Source organism: Toxorhynchites rutilus, chromosome 3 (genome assembly GCF_029784135.1).
Source record: "Toxorhynchites rutilus septentrionalis strain SRP chromosome 3, ASM2978413v1, whole genome shotgun sequence".
NCBI classification, from domain to species: domain Eukaryota; kingdom Metazoa; phylum Arthropoda; class Insecta; order Diptera; family Culicidae; genus Toxorhynchites; species Toxorhynchites rutilus.
Genome location: NC_073746.1, coordinates 109,967,381 through 109,983,750, shown reverse-complemented (window position 1 = coordinate 109,983,750; position 16,370 = coordinate 109,967,381). Strand labels below are relative to the sequence as shown.

At 38.6% G+C, this 16,370-nt stretch overlaps 1 protein-coding gene across 3 annotated transcripts in view; it reads left to right on the top strand.

Moving 5' to 3' along the window:
• The window catches only part of LOC129780566 (mucin-2), a 437,053-nt gene that overhangs the window by 325,509 nt on the left and 95,174 nt on the right, over positions 1-16,370 (top strand). The window contains exon 1 of one of the 3 annotated variants that reach the window (XM_055788952.1): positions 8,751-8,887. The exons of the other annotated variants lie outside the window; for them this stretch is intronic. The gene's annotated coding sequence lies outside the window, so the exon portion shown is untranslated. Of the gene's footprint in view, positions 1-8,750; positions 8,888-16,370 lie in introns of those variants that run through there. 3 annotated transcript variants of the gene reach the window in all.

Below are 16,370 nucleotides of genomic sequence, written 5' to 3'. Positions count from 1 at the left end.
TAAGAAAATAAGAGCGCAATCCTTCAAAAATACTATGAACTCTCTCGATAGAAGGTCGAAAAGAAAGGAATCGTATGTTACCCTGCTTAAGCAATTTAGCATCATGTTCACCGACGAAATAATCACAAAAACTCTTAAATTTTTCTACACGAATCGTGTAAATATGAAGATATTTATAAATTTTAACAACGGAGCTTTCAATGTCGATTGCATGTTGAAGTCAGCTGTGTGAAATCTCTGCGAATATAACGATGTAAAACCTAATTTATTCATCAGATGTTCATTCGAATAAAATTATTCAAAATAATGCTGGTGAAATCTTAAGGAATATAAGAATTTTCTGTATACTCAAAATGCGGTACAAATTGATAAAAAGACGGGGTAATCAAAATCAGTCGAAAAAACGGTACTGTCCCGTTAAAACCGGTACGTAGCCTTAAGAGAGTTTGAATTTCAACAAACTTACTACTTCACACAATGCACACAGAGTCATACTATGGCAAACACATTCTAGTGTAAACAAGTCTGGGCACAAAAGTGTAGAGCTTGGGGGAGCAAAACACTTGAAAATACCGAAAGTATAAAAACACTGGATAAAACTGTGAAAATTAGGAAAAACTAAAGATTTTTTGCCTTTGGCTGTTTTGCTAGCATACTTTAAAAAAAAACTGGCAATATCCATAAAAAACTGGAAGGATGGCAACTCTGGGCAGCAGTTAAAAATTGAAACGATGAGACTCTGTATGAGAAATGTATTTGGACGAATACGAATTTGAAAGTCTACGGCACAAAAATGGATTATTCGCATGAAACTTTATGAAAATATCATTGACTTTATCTCTAAGCTAAGTACCACACTAAAAAATGTTCGATTTTTTAACTTTTTTCTTTTAATGAAATATGTACTATATTTATTCTTTATAGTGTAAACCGTTTGATATCTTAATCAACAATTAGTTAAGCTATAATATTAAGAACGGAGATTGTAGCGGTATGTGATTTCCCCTATGTCATAGTTACGCTTTTTCACTTCACTTTTCACTGTTGCTTTTTTCACTTCACTGTTGCCCAAACTCTAGAATATTTTTAAGAGTTCAAACGATGAGAACATTCCCGCAATCCATTATTTTTAATAGAAAAACCTAAAACACTAACTTCGAACTTTTCACTTTTGAAATGCTACTTAAATTTACATACTATAAGTGCTCGATGACTCTGTAATGAGTCAACCTCAGAGTCATTACTAATGACTCTGAGGTTGTAGAATTTCCTCACCAACTAAGAAAGAGTTGTGAAAGGGAGAGAGAAAGAGTTTTTTTTACAATTAGAAAAGATCATCAGAATCATATAACATTTGTTCTTGAAATATAAACAATGTACCAAAAGATGACCTTAGGAATTTTTCTCCTCAAATTTTTCTATTTTCCCGAAATTTTTTTTTTTTAAATACAACCGTTTAAAAAAAGGTTTGTTGGAAAAAAAAGTAGAAGGGTCTGAACCTAGGGGCACGGACGGAAGTTTGACGTAGGACTGTTCAGAACAATTGGTTATTTTAAATGTAATTCAACTCGTTGCTCAGAAATCGGTTAGTTTAACTCTAAATAGTAGCCCTGAAAAGAGCCGTTTGTTGTATGTATTCATAACCTTCAAACGGTAACGAACAAAGAAAGACAATAAGCTTCTGGCAGGAAGTTCAACTGTAAAACTGAAAATGATTAATGAACATCAGCGGGACATATAACAGGATGGAATGATAGATGAAGTATATGTGAATCGGTAAACAAAAAAAAAATATCGTCATTAATTACATTGAGTAGGAAATGTATGGGGAAGGAATGAAAGAAGAAATTAAAAATACCCACGATTTCGTAATATTTTGAGGTAAAATACAAATGAAATCATGATATTGTGATTTATTTCCATTGTCTTATTCTTATTATTATCATAGAAGGAATTGAGTCATTGGGAATTATGAATATGAGTCATGAAGAATATTAATATTTCATTTCGTTTCATTTTTGTGATGCGATGTAATGCCGATCTCAATAAGTCTCCGAATGATTATCGCTGCCTCCTCCTAATTAATGAACGATCACTGTATGGGTGACACTTTCCTCGTTGCTCTAATGAAATCTTGCATGAAGTTTGAGGGATGCATGAAATCTTGCATCTAATTACTTTAACATCTTGCTAATTTGTTAGATAGAACGAATTATTACACGCAATTTTGTGTTACATACAACATTCATGGAAACGAAGCTGGAAGAAAGAATGCATAATACATGATTTACCTTCGCATTCGCTCGCAAAACAAACATTTTTTTTTTTTTATTTATTTATTCGACAAATCAACGGGTATACAGAACCCAAATGACGCTTACGTACTAAATTATAATTAAAAACTTAATAACTAGACGGAGTATTTGTGATCGAAGAGATGGATCTCTTTCTAAGTGATGTGCGTGATATCCCGAGGTCAAAATAAATACTGTGTCTATTGAACTCTCGACACATACTTGACATTGGCTCGTAGTATCCGTAATTCGTGCGTGAAAACGGTATCTGGAGGAAGTTATGAGATCTCAGATTCCTTTGCTGGATATTAAAGTTCACAAGTTGTAAAAGCTCTGAACAGTCTATGTGCGACAGTATCAAGTCGGAAATGAAACATATTCTGGCAAGGTTGCGGCGATTACACAAAGAATCAAGCCCGATGAGTCTGCAGCGGTGTTCGTAACTGGGAAGGTTGCTGGGATCACTCCAAGGTAGATTTCGTAGAGCAAATTTAACGAATTTGCGCTGGATAGCTTCTAGCCGCAGAATGCTGTTTTGATAGTATGGTGACCAAACAATTGATGCATACTCGAGTATCGAACGAACGAGGGAACAATATACGGCCTTTATGCAGTGTATGTCCCTGAAGTGTTTTGTTGCACGAAACATAAATCCGAGCATTTTGGATGATTTCATCGTTATATATGCAATGTGCTCACGAAATGTAAGCCTAGAGTCGAGCATAACTCCTAGGTCCTTGACACAATTGACTCGTTGTAATATACAGCCCTGCAACTTGTAATTGAAGTGGACTGTAGTGCGTTTACGCGAGAATGAAATAATTGAGCATTTGGTGGGGTTTAGAATCATTCTATTTTTGTCACACCATGCAAATGCATCGATTTGCGACTGTAGAAATGCTGCATCATTTTCACTATTAATTAAATAGTACAATTTAAAGTCGTCTGCGTAAGACAATTTTTGACAATCCAAAACAAAATTGATGTCGTTCAGAAATAGCAGGAAAATGTATGGTCCTAAGTGACTTCCTTGGGGAACACTCGAAGTAACACTGAAGGTCTTGGAAATAGTGTCACCAATTTTAACAGACATCTGTCGATTTACCAGATAGGATTGCAACCATTTAAGAAAGGAGCCGTTGAAACCGAGACGATTAAGTTTGGCAATTATTAACTGGTGATTGATGGTATCGAAAGCCGCCGAAAAATCGGTGTAAACTGCATCTATTTGATAACGCGACTGTAGAGCACGAGCAATAAATGATGTGTAAACAACTAGGTTTGTAGTTGTTGATCGCTTCGAAATAAATCCATGTTGTTGTTCAGCTATATAGCTCTTGCATGTGTAGGAGATGTAATCCAAGACAATGAGCTCTAGTAGCTTAGATATTGCACATAAGCAAGCGATCCCTCTGTAGTTCTGCACTTCTTTCTTGCTCCCTTTCTTAAAAACCGGGAAGACATAAGCCTTTTTCCATATATCTGGAAATATGCCAGAATCTACGGAGAGATTGAAAAGGAGACTCAGTGGGTAAGACAAACTATCGGTACACTTTTTCAAAACAATGGAGGAGACTCCGTCTGATCCAGGGTTGGAAGAACGTTTCAGCTAATGGCAGGCGTCTTTGACGATGTTCTGGTTAATTATTTGTTGACAAATTCCCAAAATCTCTTGGGGTTACATTTTAAAGTGGATTGCACGCGGTTCTGATAACTGGCAAATAAAACTTTGTTAAGACGTTTGTAATGGCTGTTGGCCAGCGCGTAACGGGTTTTCCAATAATACGAGCGAAATCTAGTGAAATTTCTCAAAGCGGATCTCTTCGCTGCTTTCAAATGTTTCAGATTACGATTTGACCACGGAGGTTGCTGAATATTATGGATTCTTTTCTTCGGGACAAACTGGTCAATTGCATAGAGCAACACATTCGATAAAGCAAGAGAGCCAGATTCAACATCACATGCATCTAAAATGGCGTTCCAATCAATGTTCAGAAAAAATCTATTCATTGATAGAAAGTCAGCCTTGTTGAAGTTGTGATGGACCGATTCAGCTGTGCTTGCAAACATGAGTGGTGGCGAGACACGCAACGAAATGAGGAGCGGAGGGTGATGATGACACACTTTCACCAAAGGAAACGGTGACTCGATCACTGTTGTGTTTGAAATGAGCTCAGTATTGGTGAAGCATAAGTCAAGTATGCGGTTGTTTGCATTGACGATTCCATTCAATTGACATAGTCCAGCGAAGCTAAAACTGTCGAGTAGACACTCGGTCTGGCGGTGCATAGTCGAATGCAGGATATCAGGGTGATAATAATTCGATGTGTTGAGGATCCATTTAATGCCTGGTAGATTATAGTCACCCAGCAAGATAATATTGTCTTTAGGTTTCATTTGATCAGTAATCCAAATTAACGATGAAATATGTTGTTCAATCACAGATGAATCATTTGTGAGGTCAGGTGGAACGTAAGCAACTCTCAACACTCTCGACACTGAAGATAGTGTGGAGGCTCAGCGACACAGTCACCCAGATCTGCTCAATCTTAGGCCCATTAGGGGGAAGCAATTCACGAGAATGAATTCTTGAATGAATGGCCAGAAGGACTCCACCTCCATGAAGTTTATTACTGTTCATCGTAGATCGATCCAGTCGGTAGACATTGTAAAGTAGACCGAAAATCTGCTTAGACAGTGTGTTGCTATTAAGCCATGTTTCAGTGAGTGCAATGAAGTCGTAAGAAGCATCAGAACTAGCTTCAAGATAGTCAGAAATAGTGGAATTCATACCACCGACATTTTGGTAATAGATAACCAATTCGTAAATCATACCAGCGATGCTCGCACTAATCGGTTGCGATCTGCCTGAGGGCTCAAGTGATTGTGTTGTTGTGACGACAGAGCTACCTAGTTCAATTTCTGAGGAGCTTTCGGTGTGGGAGGAAGGCATAAAAAAACGGCCTGACTCGACTGAGCGTTCTGTTGTGCGACTGATTGTAGTTGCTGGTCAGAGCCAGCAGTATCCTAGCGAGAGGGTAAAAGTTGCACTGCATTAGTTGATGATTTACGATTTGAGAAAGGTGATTTCGACACACCTCTGGGCCATAAGTTTTTAGAACAAATTACGCTTACTATCGAATCTGGAACGCTTAACTTGAACGAAATGAAAGTTAACGGAATATCATCATCCCTATTTTGACGGATTAACTTATGGCACCGAATTTTCGAAGCTTCAACGCTGCATCTCTTCGAAATATAAAGAGCAATATTTCCAGTTGTCTCTGTTGGTAGGAATCGTGTCAAATAAAACCAATCAGATCGTTTAGCGACCGGAGCAACGGAGAGCGTGGGGAGTGTAGCGGTAGGTGTTGCAGATACAGTTGCTGATACAGACAGCGTCGGTGTTACTAGAATGCTGGATACTTGCGTTGTTTCGTGATCCAGACCCATTGTCCATGCAGGAATTAATTCCAGAGGTTAGCGTGTTGATAGTAGTGGCTGTCCGTTGTTGGTTAAGATCTGCATCTGGTATCGATGAAGAACGAATAAGTTGTGTAGTATCTCGACCGGCTTCGGCCGGACATATACAAGAGGGCAAATTACCTGTGAAACTAGATGAGGAGGCCGGCACAGGTGCGCCTATCTCTGGATTACTAGTGGAGTAGGTTGCTGTTGCATTACAAGAACGAGGTGAAGGTGACGCCGCTGAGCGTGTTGAGCGATGAGGTCTTATACCAAGAGGCTGTGATGATGTTACTACTGCATTAACGATGGTAGGATGATGTTCAACTATAGAATCTAGTAGGGGTTCTCGCTGGTCAATTGTTGAGATGTTATGTCTCCTATCTATTTCTGAGACTGTAAATGATGCTGCGGTCATCTGTGGGTTGAAATCAGACGCATCTACTGACGCATCAACTCTCGTTCTTTTGCCGATCCTAGAAGTTGCTATATGAGTTGAAGAGCAACTACTGGTCCTGTTTCTCTTTTTATTGCTGGTTTTCTCCACAAGTTGATCAGCATCGGCGACGAATGAATCGAAAATTTTGCTAAATTCGATATTGTTGATTTGTTCTTCGAAATTGCTTACAACATTTGTAGCGCTAATTTTTGGAGAGTGATGGCAGCAACTAGAACGCGGCAGATTTTGCCAATAAGCTCGACACAGAGAGCGAGTCACCTCTATCTGCGACATAACGAGCCGGACAATAGACGCAAGGCGATCAGAGATTAACTGCAGTGTCGGTGAATTCCGGTCAGCAGAATCTTTCGAATCAAGACATAACGGGCAGAGCCACACAGCACCAGAACAATCGCGGATGATTTTATGTTGGTTCCCCGAAATGCCAGCGCACTTGAGATGGAACGATTTCTCACATTTCCAGCATCCAATTTTACTGCTGCATGCGGACGCTGTGAAGCACGGGTTTGCTTCGCACCTTTTAGCCATATTCGCAACTCAAAATCGCAGACACACGAGTATAAAGGAAAACTTTTACTCTATTATCCTCAACTCGAGAACGATAATGGCAGAGTATTCCGCTTGTAGCAGTGCAGATTAGAATCCACGAAATAAGAGATCTACCGAATCTAGGGCACAGATTCAACTTAACTCCGTAGTCAACTTGTTCGCGGATGATATGTTGATAAAATTAAACCAAATTTTTAACGATAAGATAAAGTTTACGCGATAAAAATATGAAAATCAGAGAACGTTAGAGAAAAACGACCGAACTTGTTATTGTTTTTAGTCAGCATCTTTTACTTGTTAAAAAAGCATAAAAATTTGCGCCCCAGAAAATCGACATTTGATTCGCATATAATTCGTGAATATACCATTTAAAAATTCTATGAAAATAAAGATAAACAATTAGAAAACGCTCATGAAGAACTCATGGGAAGCCTGTTGAGCATAAGATTTCCTCGAGATCAGCTCCCTGAAATGGTTTTTTCATGAATTATAAAAACATATATAATAAATTTATAATCTTATGATTTTCCATAGAATTATATAATTTTATGGATTAGAAATATTCGAACAAATTCTTCGTGTGCGAATCACCGAAACAAACGCATTTTATAATTCTGATTATACATTTAATACATTTTTTCGACAATAATGAATCGAATTTATGAATCCATTATCGATACATCTCAGCTACGTTGATTGATGAGAGCTGTAAACCTGACAAATGAGTATATTTTGAAAAGTTAGACGTGAGACGTTAATTGAACCACACTTGCACCAATTTTGTCATTATTTTTATGTGTGATCACAAATGTATTCCTCGACTACCTCTTTCAATCTAATGACCCCAGGTGGTTCAAGCTTGATATGGAAGTTGTACGTGATAAAATTATTTAACAAAAAATTTAATCCGCTTCATCGCAATCTGACATCATCCGGTCGTTCAATGCATATGCCGCACATAAATCGATCTGAATTATTTCGCACAATTTGACTGAGAATAACGTCCGAACGCAATCAAATTGTAATTCAATGGCAAATACGCCAGACTTCATTGACCGCTTGCTTATATTGTGCACAACTCAATCTACTTTTTTTGCCATATAAACATCAGAAACCTATTAGAGGCCACCTGTTTCTTCCTTCCCGACAAGAAAAAGCAGTTGTCGCAATTGCTAAACCCGCCAGCATCTGATTGCTGCCTCATTAACAAAAACCAGCGCTCTGGTCCCAGCTATGGTGCAAATTCATCACGTAGAGGGGTTGCAAATACGGTCGTTTGTCATTGTCACACTGCGTCAACTCGCTCTGCAGCAGACACCAAATGCAGGAGAGATCTGCAAGATCATATGCAATTTTCTCAACAAAGCAAGTAAGTAGCCAATAAAAGCGTCCCCCACGGACACAATTCAAGTGATACACTTTTTCCTGCGAATGTGATACGAATAGATAATTCCATTCCACCGACAGCTGAATGGATGCCAATCCACTATTGCTATGCACCGCCGAGGAAATTATACTGTTCTCTGCAAAAAGTGAGAAACATCAGCCAAATAACATATTGCGACAGTGAGCGGTAGTTGTACGGGAAAAAATTCGGAATTCCCACGCACCTTGGAAACTGATTGAGTAATTACGTGGCATACGAACTTTCCTGTCTGGTGGTGGGACACATTCTTGGGCTTATGCTTTCGTTTTCCGAGATTGCCTCATATTTCTCTAATCTGGAAATCACAAACTTGCAAGCCGCGGTTTGTCTGCCGCATGTCTCGGCTCTCTCAGCATTATGTAACGCATGGGCGCGCGTATGCGCGCTCAATAAATCGAATCAGTTCATAATGGCTACCCGCTCCTTTCGGTATCTGGCTTAATCAATCGAAAAGCCATAAACAATGGAGTTCTTTCTGACGAGCTCCATAAGCATAAACCATAGTCCCTTCCGCACTAACCCAGTATTATTTTTATATCTTTTTTTTTCGTTTCAGGTACGTAATGGCAACTGGCTAAAGATCACACTGCCACCACCGAAGGTAGTACCGTAAGGGACAGCCCCGCCGTAATAGGGGCCAATTGAAAATACCGTTAAAGGGCACGTCGACTTCTAGCCTCTCCAAATCCAAAGGTAGGATCAAAAATTTTATTCTTCGCACTCAAGCACCTCAAGAACGGATGATGGGTTGAACACTGTTTAGCAACGAGTGCACAATGAAAGATCCAGTTGGGCAATCGCGCGTTGCACTTCGCCTGACAGAGAACTGTTAAGTTTGCCAGCGCGATGATGGCTATGCCCAACCGCTCAACCGATTCGGAAAGTGGTTCTCGTTAGTGAGTGTTTAATCTCGAATTGCGACCGTCGAACGAAAGCAAAACTCTATCACAGAGTGCGCATATGATCGAATAAAACTCTCAGACACTGTCGGTCGACTCGACCACCGACAGCTATTGAGAGTGCATTCTCAAGGTGACCCAGTCTAGGTGGACACACCGTTCGGTGCAACACTACACCTCACATCGCGGAGGTTGAATCTATAATACACAAGTTTATGGCAAGCGAATGGCAGCACAGTCAGCGATAGCCCTTCCGATATTTTGAGGGTAGCTTCCACCAGACAGTGCCAGGGGGCAGGCTCTCAACTACCACAAGAGCGCATGTGTCACCACCGTAGACAGGCCCCGGCACAACGGCCGGGGTTTCAAATTTGACACTTTGTTTTGAGCGCTACAAAGTGGGCTTGTCTCCGCGATAAGCGATAAGGGCTGAGAATTATGGGCGCGCGCAAATGTGGGACAAGCCAGAGGCGCCGCAGTAAATGGATTAAAAAAGTCATGTTTTTGTTTGATTTCTGAGACGAATGGATTTTACGAGTACCCAGCGATGAGCGATGGCTGTCGCTTTGGGATGATTGTTATGGATGTTGGCGGTATTAATTTTTAATATATTTTTGGAAATCTATTTATTTCCAAGTTGTATCCCTTGAGCTGAAAATATGATGAAAGGGTAAGCGATCCATTATTTTACGTAGGATTACGTCTTTTGGGAACATATTTGGGTACAAATTGAAAATCTAAAATCGAGCACATCGTAAAAAATGTCAAATTTAAAACGCTTATTGCTCAATCATTTCATGATAGATTGATAAAATTTTTGCGTCAGTCGATTTCGGTATTTTCTAACGGAAATACCCACTTTTGATTGGTCGAAATTGACGACACATGCGGGGGGTCCCTAACAGAGACATCAAAACCAAGCTGCCTGGGGGAAATCGGCATTGCAAATACATGAAAGTAGGGGGAAATTTTGTTCCTACCGAAATGTGTTCCCTAAAAGAGACATGAAAACCCAAGGTGCCCGGGGGAAATCGGCATTGCAAATATATGCAATTTTTATATTGCAAGAAAGGTGAGTGTAGTGATCCCCGATTTTTGGAATTAATCGTTCATCAGCTAATCGAATAGTTTTCAGCAGTTTGCTATTCGATAGATTAATCGCCCCAAATAATCGATTAATCGATTAATCGCAACACTGAGAGAAATAATTAGTTAGACTAATATTTCTCATTTGCTAGAAAGCCGTATGGAATCGAAAAAGTGTTCGTTCCGCCTTAAAATCAATTATTATCTTTTACGCTCCCCTAAAGTCGTAAACGAAGCTCAATTCGCGTTGACGGCATTGAGCTTCGTTCATGAACTTAATGGAGCGTCGAAGATAATGATTGATTTTCAGGATAAAACTGCAGCGGCCGTACGTTTTTTTCTCTCTGCCTTTGGATCGATTAATCGACGTAAATTATTCGTTCGTTTCGATTATTGGTTGTGCAGTATTCGTTCGATTAATAATTGATTTCTGTAGGAAGCATTCGATTAATCGATTAATCGAACGATTGTCGGGGATCACTAGGTGAGTGATACGAATAATTCTAGCAAATAAAATTTAAATTTGGAACTGAATGTTGGTTGCTTCGTGAAATTTCATATCAATGATTATCAATATTCATATCAATAATTAGCAACCCTGCCATTTCAGCTAATAACCTGGAAAAATTGTGTTGCAATACTATTTACCAAATGCTGTTGAACGAATTTCTCTATATTTTCCATGCTTCCGAAATTGCGACCTTGAGCTCTTCAATCATGGTGTACCGTTTTCCCTCAGTGTAGATTCTGCGTACAAGGATCCCCCTAAGATTTTCAACAGAAAATCAAATCTGGAGAGTGAGCCAACCAGTCCAAAAAAAAAAGTGGTCGGTCCCTCATCCATTGTTTAGTTTCCTTGCTGATATGAATAGTAGCATTGTTTTACTGGAATGTGATCTTTTGTGACGATATCCACGCAAAAACGGTATAAGAGAGGATTCCAGAACATGTATGTAATCCTTGAATGATATGAAAGCTGTCTTGAGCTTTCGGTTGCACAGAATTCCGCCCAAGCCAGCACGAGCCTCCACCAAAATTCCTGTTTGAAAAATACTGTTCCTTCTTCCGTAAATCACGCCAGTACCCGTCGAAACCAGCGAGACATCCTAATTGAACTTTTTTTCGTCAGTGAAGATAATCTCTACGTCGAAGAACTTTTCGTTTTGGTATATAGCCAAATGTTTTCTTTTAGAAACATTATTTGTCACAACATACCATGTCCCATTGTCGGTTCATGTAAGCTTTGGCAGAACTCAGACGTCTTCCGATGTAAAATGGTGTAAGATGAGGAGCTTTAACCTCTTCAACTTTATGTGTGAATTTTTTTACCTAAACTTGACGAATTGTCACCCGAGAAACATTTAAATTGAAATAATACTTTATTTGCATAAGCGATTTTGAGGTATTCGAATCCGTACTAGCTGTTTCCCGCTTATCCCGGTCAGAGAGCTTCGATTTACGTGGAACTTACCGTATCCTTGAGGGTTCATAAAAAAATTGAGCACTACTTAATGGGATCGTCCAATCCGACGAGAAAATTCTCTGATACCAACATGTTCTTGGTGAAATGCATCAATTTGTCTTTCTTTTCTCTCCGTGAGCACTTTTCCCTTCGGCATTTTCCAGATTTATTGATCAAAACAACTAAAACAAAGGAAAAATGTAACTGGTCTTGTAGAAACTTAACACTTGGAAAATACAAAACCTTTGGTTTACGCTCAGCACTTCCACACACACATATGAAAATCATACAGTGTAAGGAAGTCACCAATACCAACACACTAGAATATAAGTTGAAGCATTGTTTATTTATAATGGCACAAAGCAACAAGATCATCACCTGGTCTTATAGAAGTTGGACAGAGTGTATAGTATTAGGTGTTGTTAGTCCAATTAAAATTCGCATTGGAATGAATAAACACTCAGAGATTAAAAATTAATAAAGAAAATTACCTTTTCCATTTCAAATATGTTTTCTTTATATTAGTAACAAACTTGTTTCAACTGATGAGAAAAATTAATAATTGTGTTCGGTATTGGTAATTATCTTATATTACATTGAGGAGTTTTTTTTCTCTTTATTTCATCCATACATAACATAGGAGGCATCTCGTCTAGGATCACAGAGGGCTGTTTTCATCAGATATCGTTCTACTGCGATATCTTTTATCTGATATGCACCATTCAACGAATGTTTACCATCCTTCTGTCATAATCACTCGGTAAACACTGGTGGAGTGAACAAACAATACCCAGCAACGAAACAAAACGGCCCTTTTCAGGGCCACCAAATCATTATCAACGAGTTTAACGATGTAATTCTTGAAACATATCCAAAATCAACAGACAGTCTAACGGAATCCTGCGTCAACTATGCGGTCGTGTCTCGGACACAACCCTCCTGTGATTTTTTTTATCCCTTTTTTATTTTTTCATACCCACATGAAACCTTATTCATGACATTAACCTAATTTTATATTCATCTTCTTCTTCTTCTTCAATGGCACTAACGTTCCTAGATGAACTTCGCCGTCTCAACGTAGTATTACTTGCGTCATTTTTATTGAGATTTCTATGCCAAATAACACGCCTTGAATGCATTCTGAGTGGCAAGCTCTAGAATACGCGTGATCACAGTGCAAGTCGGAGGAAATTTCTTTGACGAAAAATTCCCCCGACCAGAAAGGGAATCGAACCCGAACACCCGGCATGTTAGTTATGACGCTAACCACTCGGCCACGGGAGCACAATTTTATATTCATATTTAATCGTAATTGCTTATGCCGATACTTAACACTTCAAAAATTATCTTGCATAAGGTTTATTTTTTCATAATATCGAATTGTGCATACTAGGATAGACTATAGAGGAGGTGTTAGTTAGACGGACAGTGGGGGTGAAATGGACATGTTGTTGATTCGAATAGTTACATTTTCAATTTCATATTAATGTGAACGAGTACACTTTCTACATGTTGTTGTCTGATATTTCAACCACCCTATAAAATTATAAATTATTTTTTTCAAAAGTACATTCAGATCTGTTTTCAAAAATAAGTGAAATCTGTTCTGCATTTTCAAGAAAGTTTAAACTTTCCGCCCATTTTGAGTACTCTATATTTACCCATAAAATGGTTATGTCGAATGTTTTTTCTATATCATCGAACTTCTTTACTGAAATATGTATTCTGGAGGAAAACTTACATAAACGATGAGCGTTCAAGCTTTCATTGGTATAGAGGATCATTGTTTTCAACTTTTAAGCTACGTCATATTTGAGCATACACTGAACTCGTAGGATTGAAATTGACATGGTAAACTGTCGATTTTTATCTGCAGAGTACATGTGGAATACTGATAACTTGATGAAATAACCGGAAATTTTTGGAGGATTCTTCAAATAATTTGAGCGAAACGAGTGCTATCCAAATCTCTATAAAGCCTGCTCGAAAACAGAGTTCTGCAGAGTTCTGTTTTGAAAGAAGCAGATTCAGTCCACCTCTTCTGACGGACAGTACCCTCGTTCGCGAATATTTCCCGAATTTAGCATCTACTTTGCGACGTCTTTGATACAGCTGAGTTAGGTATGCTCAGCATCGGAGAGCAGTTTTTTGAGGATCACTTTGCCCAACCGAACGGAAGATTGTGATGTTCTATGGTATCAACCGCAGTTCTTGAATTTGGAGCATTTTAGGCATTCAAAATATTGTTTTCTTTGTTCTAATTATCGCTTCAATATCTGAACTAGTATATCGCAGTCAAAGCTCAGTATAAAGCTTCTGAAGTATGCCTAAATCCATTGGTCGTTTCTTCATTTAAACGCTTTCAACACATTTTTCCCGAATAGTACCTCGATCAGTTTCAATTAAAACAATGGTTTTCAACCTCTTTTGCTCCATTCCTCCATTCCAAACGGCTTTCAAGTTATATTCGCAACAAATATGATTTTGTACTTGTATCTGATTACAAATAAGGTATATAAAATAATAAAATAAAATAAAATAGTAACGTTGTCGAAAAACACACCTCATGACATCTTCGATATCCACTCTGTTACGGTGTTGTGTTTCCATCAGAAGCATTGTAGGAAATCCAGATTCACATAAATACTGCACACAAGACAACAACACCCGTAGCGCTTAATTCGCATATCAAGATAAAAATCGATGATTTGTAGATCGATGAGTTCTGAAATTGCCGAATTCCGGAACTTTCGTCACTGCCAGCCGGAAGGAATTTCAAATCATGTCCAAATCTTGTTCTTTGATATAAGGAAAATATGTTTCAAGTTTAACTTGTTGTAAAAAATCCTGACAAATGCAATACACTTTCCTTTTTAATGGTCTTCTGTACTGTTTCGTCGTCTGCTCCATCATCATTCACTAACGAAAGTTATTCAAACATGGTGAAGTTGAACAATTGAACATTATATTTCTGATTTGGAAATGTTTGCCAAGGATCGCAAATTTTAGCGTATCCAATAAATTAGTTGTTGTGGCAATTTTTGCTAATCATTGTCAGATTCAACGCGAAGTAAATATGCAATAGTCCCATGCAGAATTCCCCCCTTTTAATGACGAAATTCCCCACTAGGGGGGAATTCCCCACCGGTTGAAAATCACTAAATTACAACAACAATCAATTGTACGAAATAATTCCAGATGTCTTCAGAAAAACTCTTTTCGATAGACACTCGTTTCTCGGAGATTTTCTGCAGGCAAATGATTCTGTTGCCAAATACGTTTCCTCAGATGTTATTTCATGCGCCATTTGATTATAGTTCATTAATTCAGCTGTGATTTACGATTACAAGAATTTTTGTTGCTTGATTGAGCGGTTCTACTGTTCTACAGTCCTTTGAAGTGACCGAAGAAATGTTTCTTATGTCAGTAAGATTATTTAGGGTGCAATCATAATGTCGGATAGAATCAATGGTGTTTTTGCTTTAGAAAAAAACTCCACGTTAAAACTATTAGAAAAGCAGATGTGTAGGTATTTGTCGTTGGTTCTCTCGAATGTTCTCGAAAAGAGATTATGAGGGAGTAGTATTTTGGGCTTAATATCAGTTATCATAGTGGGATTATCACATAAATGATTAAATACATTTACATACGCCTTAGAACAAATGGGATGAAAAAGAACGATTTTTTTGTTTAGGGGGTATTCTAGTGTAGAGACACGAATTTCGGCCGTTTCGAGCTCCGTAAAAATAAAACAAAAAATATTTTTACTATCCATTATAACATTTTTTGTTCATCTATCCGTTAACAAGAAAACAAAAATTGAACGGAAGAAAATATTCATAACTAGAATAGTTAAGAGCTGATGAAGTGAGATGGTTCCAAAAAGAGTTGTGCCATGGCGTACACGATTCTAGCCCTTCTGAAACGAGAAAATCAAACAGATTCTGAATCAGTAAAGATGCCGCTATCGCATGAACCTCGGACAATTCTAAAACGTCCGTTTTCTTCATGATACTTCATGAAATCAAAAGCGTAACTCTGATGATTCAACAAGAGCCAAAGGTTGACAACTCTACACGAGCTGATGATTGCGCCGGCTAGTGATCATTCTATTCTGAATTGCTCGAGTCGAGAAAGACGCACCACGCTAGATATGGAGTGCAGACTAGGGGGGCGTTGCTGATTAACGGTCAGCTGCATCCCAATAGGAAGTATCCCGTGTCGGGCACACGTACAGAGCATTGAAGACTGCAAATTTTGGGATTTATGAGAACACTTGTAATACTAACCTCGAGCCAACCGCGAGTAATCGGTTACATATTACTTACATAGTTGTTAGCAAACATTGTCAAAATATTGAACTCCCGACCCCGTTAGGCTGACGCCATATGAGCCTTAATAAAAATATATATTTTGGATTAAAAAAAACGAAAAATACTCGATATGATCTGCTTTTGACTCAATGACGACCGTTTCTCGGTACAGGTATGAATCACCAGAGGCCCGAATGTCTTCTTCCTTACATACAGATTCTTCAAAGCACACCCAAACTCGTGAGTCTTTTAGGACCTTGAGATATGATGAGTTTAGAGGCCACTCATTACTGAAGCAAAATTGGCCACACACCAGTTTTGAACCGTGTTCTTCTTATAGGGTGGAGCCTTATCTTGCATGATGATCCAATTCAGATTACTGTTGGTTTTCCCATTGCATCACGTTCCTCCTCAGA